This window comes from Populus trichocarpa, chromosome 11 (assembly GCF_000002775.5).
Source record: "Populus trichocarpa isolate Nisqually-1 chromosome 11, P.trichocarpa_v4.1, whole genome shotgun sequence".
Taxonomy (NCBI): Eukaryota; Viridiplantae; Streptophyta; class Magnoliopsida; order Malpighiales; family Salicaceae; genus Populus; species Populus trichocarpa.
Window position 1 is genome coordinate 12,530,942 of NC_037295.2, and position 12,298 is coordinate 12,543,239.

The window sequence follows — 12,298 nt, forward strand, 5'->3', positions numbered from 1 at the left end:
AGGCTCGAATATAGGGGTCGTGTACCTGATATTTAATGCTCGCCACCATTGATACCGGATCTCCTCGAGCTTGTGCAATTTTATGTAGCTGCACATGGCCTCCTAGAGATTTTGTCAACTCTTCGCCACCTCGAAAATTTTTAGTGCTCGAAGTCTCTTTTTTTCATGGAAATTGTAGCTACTACGTTTACACAAGCTTGGTGTTGATTAGTTTGAGATCATAAATGGCATAAACATAATATCTTCTCTCATATTTGATTACAATTGGATCTAAATGAAACAGGCTAAATATTTAAAACAATAGAAAAAAAATATATGTTGCATAAATCATAGTATTCACCAAGAAATACGTACAGAAGAATTTTCAGGCCATTTTTTATTTAAAACAATATTTCCTTTTCGTCTAGCTCTCAAAAATAGGCCAATCAGTAACAAAAAAAATAAAAAATATTGTTGCATATTTGTTTTCAACTCTTCCTCTTACAATGTGTTTGGGAATTCGGTTTGCACCCATTCTCAAAAATTTTGAAATTTTTTTTTACTTAAAATAAATTTTTTTAATATTTTCAGATTATTTTGATGTGCTGATGTAAAAAATAATTTTTAAAAAATAAAAAAATTTCATTTTAATGTATTTCTAAATGAAAAACACTTTGAACTGTCATCGCTATCACAATCTCAAACAGACCTTTACAAATTCAGCTCTTTTATAACAAAAAAATAAATAAATAAAAGAATCTCCTTCTCTTCTTTATCTGTAAAAGAGTACTCATGAATCAACATTGGTGTTTCCTTTTTTAATTTAATCAGTTGTTTAATCAATTAATTTATATATTTTTTTAATGTTTGAGAGTATTGATCTAAGAGGGAGGATTTAATTCGTACATACTAATAACTATCTCATTGTTATTGGAATTGAATTTGATGATGTCTTGCTTGGTTTTGCGTTGTCATTTATCATATGTGATTTTTCATTTTAATTGAAAAATCACATCACGTATGAGAAATCTGAGGTATTGTAAATGAAACTTATGAGCATTGAATTTTTTTTATTATTATTATTTTTTATTTTTTTTTTTGAAGTTGAAGGGCTTTCTTTGGTTTGAGAAATCGGTAGAATATATTGAATTTGAATAAAATAAGATGTTTAATTTTATTTGTAAGTAGGACAGAATTATTTTCTTTCATTCTTTAACGCATACCTTTCAGTTTGTCTCTCGTATCCATCATTGTCCATGATCCCTTTCTTACTTATTTTTTTTCTTGTTATTTTTTTTTTTGGAGTATAATATTTTTTTTCTTTTTAGATTAAAATGACCACATTTATCATATTATTATTATTATTATTATTATTAACCTCTACCTAGAAGGACTTGGTTTTTCACTATAATAATGAACAGTAAAATATCAAGATTTTTTTCACTTTAATCCTTAAATTTCTTTTAATTTTATCCTCTATATTAAGTTTATTAGGTATTGAATTTCATAATTTATTTTGATTTTTTTATATAAAGTTATTTCAATCTCATGACTGGTTTGCAAATTTTACGAGTTACCTATTTTGACTCGAATTATTTTTCTAATTTATTATTTTCTCAACTTCATCCTTCAACATTAAGTTGATTGGGAATTGGACTTTATGGTTATTTTTTTATTTTTTTTCTATAAAGTTATAACGGTCTCATGATACAGTTCGCAAGTTTTGCGAGCTAGTCAAATTGACTCGAGTTTTTTTGTTTTTTTTTATTTAATATTTTTTTTCAATTCAATCTTTCAACATTAGATTGATTGAGAATTGAATTTTATAATTTTTTTTATGAATTTATCTCAGTCTGTTGACCTGGGTGCGGTAAGTTAACTTGAGTTGACTCGGGTTATTTTTTTGTTCTTTTTTTATTTGATTTTTTTCAATTTTATCAATCCTCGTACAGTTTTTTCTACAAAAAAACACATTAAAAACACTTGAATATATTTGTTTTACTTTAAAAAACATAATTGATCTGACTTGCAACGTAGCACGGTCAATGACCTCTTCTTATATATTTAAGCTCATTTACATCTAGAATAACTTCATTTTTCTGCCTATAAAGAATGTCATTTAGTTACTACCAGCTATTAGACCCGTAATTCGTTGCGGATTGAATATTTTTTTCCAATAAAAAATTGAATACGTAGGCTTTTCCAACGCATTTTTTTACATAAAAAAATCTTAAATGTAAATTGAAAAGTTTATGAATAAATCTAACTAAATAAATTGAAAATCATATGTTTAAATAAATAAATAAAAATTCATTAAAGATAACTAAAAAAAAAACAGAAAAAAAATCAAGAGACAGACGTAGATCAAAATATTTAATCTCGCAACATGTGTCATTTAACTAGTTGTGTTTAATGAATTTAATTATTAAGATTATTTTTTTATTAAATCAAATGATAATAGAAAAAAAAAGATACACATAAAATTAATTGAATAAAATCAAAGGAAAACAATTATGCAAGCCTGCACATATTAAAAATATTATCTAAAAATAAATATTTTTTATTTTTTAAAATAAAGTTCATCTATATAAAAAACTTCATAGATAAACCAAAATAATCTCTTTAAAAATTAAATACAAAAAAAATAATTAAAAAATATAATAACCTCTATTTAAAGAACTACTAATAAAAATCAAAAATTAATTGAAATATAACTTAAAAACAATTATTTAAAAAAAATGTAAAAAAATATATCATTTAAAAAAATTCAAAATTAAATGAAAAACATGAAAAATGTAGTTGTTACTTGACCCATTTAGAAAGGGCCCGCGTGCGGGCCTGCTAGAGCAGGGCTGCGCTCATGAGCCTTTATTTTCTTAAAAAGTTGATGGGTGGGACAACATGTGTTTCGCTCCAGATTGTTTTGAAAAAAAAATATGTCAAACAATGTGTCATCTACCTCATGCATCGTTTGTTGAGGCAGAAACAAGTCATCTACTTTCCCCAGATTTCAATAACATTTATTAGATTGACTCGGATCAACTTGAATTATTCTGTCAAATCTGTTACTCAAGTCATGAGACACTGAATAGAAAGCAAATAAGAAAAAATATTAAACTCAATTATCAATCAACCCAATATTGAAGGATAAAATAAAAAAAAATCAATACAAAACACTTGAGTTAACCGACCAAACTCGTGACTCGGGTCATGAGACTAGGATAACCTCATTCAATGCAAACCAAAATAAACTATGAAGTCTAATTATCAATCAACCTAATTTTAAAGCATAAAATTGAATTAAAATAACAAAAAAAGATAAAGAAAATCCAAGTCAATTAGCCTAACACGCGACTCAGGTTATAAGATCTTGATAACCCTATGCAAAGCAAATAAAGAAAACTTATGAAGCCCGATTCCCAATCAACTCAATCTTGAATGATTGAATTGAAAAAAAAATAAAAAAAATTGACAAAAAAATGACTTGAGCAGTGGCGGAGCTACAGTTTTTTAAATGAGAGGGAAAATTAATAACAAATACTATATTATATAGACATGCATTAGAAATCAATTCAAAACATATATATTAATTCATATCAAGTAAAATTAATTTAAAAATACTTTTAAAATGAAAAAACTTACATTATAATTGTTCTCTTCGAATTTTTATATTTTGAAACCGCTTCATAATAACTTCATTATCAATCTTATCGAAGATATATTTCTCAATGTATACAACCAAACTATCTTTCAATAAACTACTCTGTTAATGCAAGATGCCAAGAATAGTGGTTTTGCATGAATATTAATTTATTTCTTTATAATAAGAAAAGAAACACTTAATTGATTAAATTAGCAGATTTAAACATTTATTTTGAATATATTTGAACATATCCATATCAAAACCCCTAAATTATCATAAACCCTAATATTTTTAATAACTAATTATAAAAGAATAAAACTAAAATTAGATAATGAAATAAATAGAAAAGATAAAGAAAATTTATCTAAAGCATAAAGCAAAAAACAAGAAAGATTAATTGATGATTAAAGCAAGAGGCAGGGAACGGCAGCTGAACAATGTTAGACAGGGGAAGATAAAGAAAGAAAAGAGAAAAAAGGGGGAAATTAGGGCAATGAGATATATATATATATATGAGTCAAAACTTTCCTTCCGTGTAACAATAATTCACTAAACTAATATTTTAATATAAAAAATATAAAAAAAAATTAAGGGGGCAATTGCCCCCTTTTGATCCATTGTGACTCCGCCACTTGACTTGAGTCAACCCAAGTTAATTTTTCAAACCCGGGTCAAGAGACCAAGATAACTTCATAGAAAGCAAATCAAAAAAAATTATGAAGTCCAATCCTCAATCAACATAATGTTGAAGGATGAAACTGGAAAAAATATTCAATTATAAAAAGATTGGGAAAAAAAACCCGAGTCAATATAACTAACCCAAAAAACTCGTAATCTGAATTATAAGACCATGATAACTCCATATAAAATAAATAAAAAAATTAATTATAAAATTCTATTATCATTCAATATAACGATGAAAGATAAATAAAAAAATAACTTGAATTAACAACCACTCGTGTAAGAATATTATTATTATTCCAATAGACACTCATATTTAAAGATCGAACTTCTCATTTGTTAAACAAAGCACAACTACTTTCAATTTATCTCATATAAGCATCTTTTACACCACCAAGTTTTGATCTTTTTCATGATGTATTTTTATATTAAAACTTTCATTTAAAATCATAACCAAATAATCATTTGCTAGTAAAGTAAAAAATTACTTTGTATTTATCTATCCTAAAAAGCATATGCTATTAATTAAAACATTTTCCACAATATATATGTAGTTGACATTACTTACTTATATATATATATATAAACCAACGTTGTGCTGTATGAAAGGATCCAAAACCCAATGTCATGTAGAAGTGGTGAATTCCATGCATGTGTGTTAGGGACAATCAGACGGCCCCATATTTGGCCCAAAAAGATAAATGAAACAAACAAGCTAAGGTGGCGTTGCCCACTTACACTTGGCTCTTAGCTCCTTTTAGAAATTTTAGCACACAATTTAGAGAGAGAAATGAAATCTGACTGGGAAAGAAAGAAGATGAGAGTGAGTGAGTAAGAGAGATCCATGAGAGTCGGTTTGGAGCGAGAATATGGGCAAAAATGCGTCATATCATATCATGTATATATGTATGTTGTTAGTGCTTTAGATTTCGGATGGTTTGGATTTAATGTACTTGTATTTTTCAAGTAATCAGTCTCTCCGACAATAAAACTTCAACTGGTCTCGGAAAAATCAGAAACCCCCTCAGATTCTCTTCTTCTTCTCTCTCTACACTTCCCATACCGATATCGGCACCATACCTTGGGAGATTTTTCGTAATCTTTTTCTGTTTGTTTCATTTCCTTTTTGAAACTACATGGGTCGACCTTGAAGTTGCTCTAGATTTTGCTGTTGTACCTTGTAATCGTCAGATTGTGGTTTCTTCAAACTCAAGAGTTGGGTATGTTGTCTCTCTCTCCCTCTCTCGTTCTTTGTATCTGCCTTCTTTTAACTTCTTTCCAAGCTCTGTCCTTTATAACAAGAATAGTCGAGAAAGAACAAAACGTACAGTGGTGCAGTGATATACACCAGTACTAGCAGCAGCAGGAAAATCAAGATTTATTTATTGTGTATGTGGATTAGTGTGGCTGTCTAGATCCTTGCATGTGAAACTTCTTCAAAACTTGATGTTGATGACAAGAAGTTCCAAGAAGAGCAGAAACATGGTATTTATATATATGCTAATACTAGCTTGAAAAATAAGGGTTATATGTTCCTGTCACTTTTTGGCATTTGGGTTTCTTTCGAGTTCTTGAAAACGTTTTGTCATGGAAGATAATTATAATAACGGCTCATGAAGAGCAAATCAAGAAACGTAGCACTAGCAATGGTAGTGTGTGGTGGTGGTATTCGTATGGGCAACATTAGTAGATCGTCTAGGAAAAAAAAAACAAAAGAAGGTGCCACAGAGAGGGCTTGGTGCTGCACAAGTAGAGAAAATAAGACTAGAAGAGCAACAAAAGAAGGTAAATGCCTCATCAGGAAGTTCATCATCATCTTTGCTAGATTTTCAGATGGAGCCCCCTTCAAACCAAACTTATTACGTACGACAACTATATATACGTATGATTCACCTGTTTGGATACGGGAAGAGAAGGTGATTTATTTTTTTCTCGTAATCAAGGAGATGCATGGTGAATTCAGAAATGCATTTTCAGGTTTTTCTTTTATTTATTTATTTATTTATTTTTCCTATCAATTAATTGCGTACTCTACTTTACAAGTGTTCTTATTGCATATCTGTGCCCGTTCTAGAGAAGGCTTCTCGTGTTCTCCTTCCATCTTGGAGCCTACTTCAAAGAAGAGGGGGCTTGCAATGGAGGTTTTCTCAGTACTCTAGCCCCTCATGCTACTACTTTGACGTCTACAAATTTCATGCCCTAGCCTTCAACTTATCTAGCCTTCCATAAGCCTTTGATTTTGAGTCACTGCCTCATCAAGTGAGATTAATTAATTAAACTGCAAATGTTTATTTCCGTTTCACTTTTTCTATATATCCAGCTATTTTATCTCATGGATTTTGCTAAAGGGTAACGTGGAAGATCAAATTCTCCAGCAACTAGCTATTGCTTCGTTCCCCCAGCACCAATGCAGATTGGCCAACCACCAAAAGCTATTAATTATTGCCCTGGTCTGGTGGTGAAGTAGGAGAAACTATTGATTTGAATTTGAAGCTATGAACAACTACAGAAGCACAATCTTATTTTTTTTATTAAAAAAAACCTTTATGCTCATTTCCTGTGCTATTTTAGGCAGGCCAGTTGTATCTTTCTATGAGACCATATACTTGGCAATTCTTTATCCCTTTTCCAAGCAATAATTCTTGGCCATGTGAGGGCAAGAGAGAAGTGGAAGATTAGGTTGGGAGGTCTAGATTTGTTGGTTTGAGTATTATATTTTGATGACGACGAGAGAATCTGGATCGATGGTTAGATTTATCAACAGAGGATATATGATTTTCATCTTTCGATTATTTATATATAATCAGTTGTTGAATGATTTAATTAATTATATTATCATATAGTTTTGTATTTTTATTGGCATAATTATTATAATTATGCTTATTTCTATTGATCCTATTGTGTTTAAACTAAATCCTGTATAGATTGAACCTCTTTTTAAGAATTAAAATTGAATTTAAATTCTTAATTACTCTTGATTATATGTTCAATTAAAAAAAAAAAGATAAGGATTCAAATAATACACAAGTATAAGATATAGTTTTCTTGGTTTTTTATGTTATTTTTAACTTCTAGGTACGTACATGCATATAATTTTGAAAAAGAAAGAACAAGATTCAAGAAAACTAACTTACGTGTTAATTTAGAAATAGAAACGATCAATCATGGAAGAACTTGATGATTTCCACGACACTTGGTCCTTGATCCTTGTGACTTTTGACTCTTGTGTGAAGATACAATGAAGAAGCTCAGAAAAGAGATTATGAAATATGAAAAAAGAAGATAAATTAAGAGATGGGTGGATGTGTCGGGTTTGTGAAATATATTAGTGATGAACGGTGAAGATATGGGAAAACCAACAAAAAGAAGTTATGAGATTTTGCTGTGTTTTTTTCTTTTCTGTCAAAAATGGTGGGAAAAATAAAAGATATATTAGGGTTACTGAATGCAACTCATCACCCATCTTTTCTTTTTTATTTTTTAGAGAAAATCTTAAAAATATTCTCCAACCTAAAGAGGTAATTTCAAATAGGCCCCCAACCCATTTTTTATCTTGATTAATTAGGTTACAATGTATCAATGATGTCTTGAATATTTCTATTATTTTAATTTAGCAAAATAGTTTGTCTTGAGAATATATAATTCAAAGTGGAGATCTTATATATGTATACAGCTGTACCCAATCAAACAATAATAAAAGAGTTTAAACTACAAGATTTCACAGTTTTATCGAGGAACAGATTTTATCGATATGAGATTCAGAGTTCGTCGGTAATTTTTTACCGATTAAATCACCAACAGATAACGTCTTTCGGCATACCATTCGTCGGTAATATCGAATTTCATCGTTAAGTCTGTCGGTAAAAAAAAATTACCGATGATTTTATATACAAAAATTATGAGCAAAAAAAGTTTCCGCGATATATACCAACAAATTAATTCCAAGTTTCTTAAAAAGATGATATATCTATAAACCCTTTTATTTAAGGCATAGCGTGACTCAACATGCCCATTTTCTTTTCTTTTCTTTTCTATTTAAGTTTTTATGTTGTTTTATATATATATATATATATATATATATATATATATTAACAAAAAGAAAACTTTAAAATTGTATTTATTTATTAACTAACTTTTAATTTCACACGTGAATTTTACTTTTTTCTAATGAAAATAAAAAAATAAAGAAACATAGAAAAATATAATTCATCATTGTTTCAATAAAAAAAAAAGTACACAAATCCCGTACGATTCGTGTGTAAATTGTTCCATTAATTATACGTGAAAGCAGCAATGACCACAATCGCATTAACTTGTGATTGGATCTTTGGAATGATCAGAGAAGCTTTTGTGTTTATTTAAATGATTTTTTTAAGTAAAATTCATCAATAAAACTCTTAAAAAAGAGGGAAGAACATTGAGCAAAATCAAATTTACACCCAAAGTGGAACTCTTTGATATTCTTCTACTATACCTGGCACAAGAGAAGACCACCACTACTAGAATTTTGCTATTTACTCGTGTATATTCCGTTAGTAGCTAGGAACTTCTCTTGTCGGCACAACTTTTATAGACGAGCTCATAAATAATTATTGATCATCGAAAATTTTATCATCGGTTATTTATATTTTATTAATAAGTTTGTCGATAATATAATTAATAATAAATTTACAGATAGAAAAAGCACGTTAAACAAAAAAAATTACTCATTTTATTCTATAAGTATATCTTGTTGAAGAATAATATATATCATATCTTGGAACCTCACCTAATAACTTAAGTTATTGGGTTGAGATGATTTTTTGACATGGTATCAGAGACTTAATGACTAAGTGGTCACGAGTTTGAATCTCACCACCTCTATTTATTTGATAAAAATCAAGTACAAGGTAATATGAGTCTGTGCAAGTTTCAAGCTCAATGGGCTTTCACTTGAGGGGGTGTGTTGGAGAATAATATATATCATATCTTGGAACCTCACCTAATAGCTTAAGTTATTGGGTTGAGATGGTTCTTTGACATAGTATCAGAGCCTTAATGACCAAGTGGTCATGAGTTCGAATCTCATCATCTCCATTAATTTGATAAAAATTAAGCGCAAGGTAATGTGGACCTGTGTAAGTTTCAAGCCCAAAGGGCTTTCACTTGAGGGGGTGTGTTAGATAATAATATAAATCATATCTTGGGACCTCACCTAACAGCTTAAACTTTTAGGTTGAGATGGTTCTTTGACATATCCCTCGATGAATATGACATATCACCGATAAAAAAATATATTTTTAATTTCATCAATGATTTTTAATATTACCAAAAAAATTAAATCATTGGTGATTGAACAGTGTCAATGGCATTTCCAGTAATTCTTTTCCAACTCTTTGGAATATACCGACGGACTTAATCTGTCGATAAGACCATCGATAATTTTATTAAAATATTAAAAAAATATAATAAACAAAGTAGAAAATAATTAAAAGAAATAAAAATCAAATATTTATTACAAATTTAAAAGTGTATCAGTCCAAATACAATTCATCTAGAAGAAAGGGGCTAAAGGAGAAGGAGGATGCAGGTCTTCTCCAAGACAATAAGAGGGGCACATGTACAGCTCATGTGTGATTTCAGTTTCATGTACAATCGTCAGAGTTCAGCTGTCTCAACACTAAGTCATTTTGTCTCAGCAACAGCGTTGCTAACCCTATCCCAATAAAACTTTTCCTTACACATCAAATTTGTAAAAGAATTATTTCATTAATATTAATGTGCTAACTGAATTAACATAATTAAAAAAAACTATTTAAGTATATATTAACCCTGAACTTTTTGAACCATGCATCAATAACGGGTTTTCATCTAGGATTTTTGAAAACCTGACTCCATTGAAACAATAACACTTCTATTGATAATTTTATCGTCGATGTTATTATTCAGAGAGCTTCAACATTTGTAAACCTGAAATTGCATTCATTAACTGAAATTGATTTTTCAAAAATTATTAATTATTCTTTATTTTTTAATAATGTATGAAAGGAAAACAAACTTACATTGAGTGGTCAAACTTCTACTGGGCAACATACTTCTTAGTAAATAGATCTCACTTTGAAGGAATCCCCCTCAGCGTGGTAGCATCGCACTTGACAAGCCTGCGTTGAGAGAGGCTTCATGTGCCTCAGGTTTCATGGTCGGCACCTAACAACTCTGGTCGTCAAAAGCGTTGTTAGAAAAACTAGCAATGATTGTGTCCGTATAATGCGCTTTTGATTTTTTCTTGGGCATCTATACAAATTAAAGGATTGAGAAAGGTAATAGCATTTCTATTTAAAAAACAAGTCCGCAGCACCTCTATTATATAAAAGACTACCCAAAACTTGTTTACTTGTAAATACACATCAATAACTCCCGTCATCAACCAAAATATTTTATTATCACCCTTTTATATCAACTTTTGGAACCATATAACACATTACTCAGTTATTTCCACATAATTATCATATTTTTATGTTAAATATATTAATAACATTTATTACTTTATTTCCCATGTTACGAACCGTTTTGATTGACCTTTACATAGAATCCTAAAAATTGCTATCTTTCATTCGGCACATCCATTTCAATATAATTGCTTACTAATATATATACGATAATACCTAATTATTTTTTTAAAACTCACCCATTTATTTTCAATGGCTTTTAGGCTAAGGTTTAAATACCAAAGAAATCATAGATTTCTTGTTGTTTTTCCTTTTGCATGAATTCATAACTATAAGGATCAAAACAAATTTACATATCCTATAAATAACCGGTTGAAGAAAATATCCTTCCTCTCCTTGGTACCCCTAGGTTGGCACCAACACAAAAGAAAAGGGGAATTAATTAATTTTCCTTAATTGCTTCAATTCTAATGTCCCCAAAATTAAATATGTTCCAATGTAAATTAAACAATCTAAGCAAGAATTTCTCAAATCCCTAATTTCTTCCGTACACAAATATGTTCAAAAATTAAAAACTAAACTATATACATTAATTGAACCAAGACAAGAGTTCCTTACCTTCTAATACCAAGACTTAATGTGAAAAGAATAGAAGAATTGCTTGATTTTCTCCCCTCCTTCCCTTTTTCCTTGATCTCTTGAGTTTAATCCCTCTCCATTTCTAAAACTATACCTTTCCTAAAACTCTCAATTCTCCTTTTGACCTCATAATTTAGTTATTTTGTGAGAATTATGGAAGAAAATTGCTCTTTTGTTGGCTATTTATACCTTGGGAAAAGCCTTCAAAATTACTTTATTGCCCTTACAATTTATTTTGTTTTATCAGATATCTATTTCGATTACTAGCCATGCTAAAAGAATAAATCCTTGGAAACCAGATTTTTAAATTATCTAGCATCACCACCCTTAATATTTATTCTAATTATTTTATTTTATTTTTATGGTCTTTACAAAAAAGACTTATAATATTATTCAAAAACAAAGTTAAAATTAAATGGAATTTAAAAAATATCTAAAATATATTCTTAATTAATTTAATAATTTTAAAAATAATATATGTCATATATTTTGATTTAATAATTTTTAAAGAAATTAAAGTTTAATTTAAGGGGAAAAATATTTAAAAAAAAAAACAAGCAAGATACACGAAACTTAATAACCCAACATGCTTGACCCGTTAAAAATAAACTCAACTATATGGGCTTGCTAGGTCAAGCTCGAACTCTTTTTTTTTTGTTATTTTTAAATTTTTTTTTTGTTATTTTTAAATTGGATGGTCGATGCATATCTAGGGTTTTTTGAACTCAAAAACTAAAATTTTCACTCATTTTCATCTAAAAACAACAAAAAAAACACTCTTGTAAATACACTAATTTATCAACCCTAAAAAACCAAAATCAATTCAGAAATACAAAATTAAACAGAAAACACTCAATCTACCAAAACAGGCTGTTATATCCATCAGATTTATTATCTAATACTCCACTGCTGTGCATCGCAAAATACA

The 12,298-nt window shown here is 29.0% G+C and overlaps 1 long non-coding RNA gene across 1 annotated transcript; it reads left to right on the forward strand.

Annotated features, from left to right (window-relative positions):
* The first annotated feature begins 5,092 nt into the window (after positions 1-5,092).
* LOC112329107 (uncharacterized) lies at positions 5,093-6,828 on the forward strand. Its single transcript, XR_002984599.2, has 2 exons — positions 5,093-6,280; positions 6,378-6,828. It is a non-coding gene; the product is annotated as an uncharacterized LOC112329107 (long non-coding RNA).
* Positions 6,829-12,298: the final 5,470 nt, after the last annotated feature.